A 1,343-nucleotide genomic window follows, 5' to 3' on the forward strand; every position below is an offset into this window, starting at 1 on the left:
AGGAAAAGAAATGATGTATTCAAGCCCTGTCCTCTGCTTTGTGGCTCTTACACGGATGCTGGGATTGTAAGCTTGAATTTTGGGTCGTAGCCGATTTTCTGACGAAGCTCCCCACTCCTCCCTGAGCCTGCTGCCCCTGCACCGTCCTCACCATGAAGCTTAAAAGGGAGAGAATATAGATCCCACCCCAAGGGCAAAGAGTCAGCGGCTCCACATCCAAAAGTCATAAGCAGTCTTGCATTTATTTCACAAGTTGGTGAAAGCCAATGAGATCTCCCTTTCCGACGGTGCATGGGAGCATTGAGAAGCAGCCAGAGAGGTGTCACCCGGCCAGACAGCTGGATGGCATATGGGGGTGGCTGTGACCAGTTGGAGGGGGCTGCTGGGCATGGTGGGGGTGAGGGGCAGAGGACAGCACCTGAAGGATGCTTGGAGAAGGGATGGGGCACAGAATCCATCAGGGCACTCCCAGTTCAGTAGCAGGGACTGTGCTGGCTGCTGGGGTGTAAGGCAGTAAGAGAGCAGGGAGAAATACAGTCAGTGACCAGGAGGATTTCTGGTAATCCACGGCACAGTTCTTTACTTAGAAGACAGTTTTGTTGGGGATAAAAGCTCCTGGAGTCCAGACTCTATAACCCCCTTGACACCTCTTGATTCCAGGAATTCACTCTGTGCTTGGGACGATTATGTGCTCTGTAAAGAGGGACTGGCTGACCAGTGTGTTCTGCTCAAGTTCGTTACAATCTTGATTTTGACATCAGACAAGTGGTCTTAACCCTTAGAACTGTCATTCCTGAGATGTGTAATCTGGAAAAGTTGCTTAAATTCCCTAAGCCTCGATTACCTCATTCGTGACATCAGACACAGAATGTCTATGCTGTAGGCTGATTGAAAAGATGAACGTCCACGAGGTACCTAAGGCAACAGCATGGTGCTCGCTGGATTCTGAAGAAGCACAGCCTCTCCTTCTCATACTTGGGCAGCATCTGACAGTGGTCAAAATTCTTTCACGTGTGTTTTTCAGACCCAGATCAACCCCAAGAGAAAGAGACAAAGAAAAAGTGTTTCTACTTTTAGAGAATCCCCATGATGATAGCTTGACGTAAAACCAAGGGGTGGGAGAGAATGGAACCAGCTGGAGGAATTAAAATGCCAAGGGCCAGGACTTGGGAAAGAAGCCTGTGGCTCGATCCTCAGCATTTCTGTCTGTTTTTTCCCTAAACCTTTGTGGTTTTTTTAGAGACACAGTCTTGCTCTGTCACCCAGGCTAGATGCAGTGAAACGATCACAGCTCACTGCAGCCTCAAACTCCTGGGCTCAAGTGATCCTCCCACCTCAGCCTC

Source organism: Mandrillus leucophaeus, unplaced genomic scaffold, assembly GCF_000951045.1.
Source record: "Mandrillus leucophaeus isolate KB7577 unplaced genomic scaffold, Mleu.le_1.0 Scaffold262, whole genome shotgun sequence".
Taxonomy (NCBI): Eukaryota; Metazoa; Chordata; class Mammalia; order Primates; family Cercopithecidae; genus Mandrillus; species Mandrillus leucophaeus.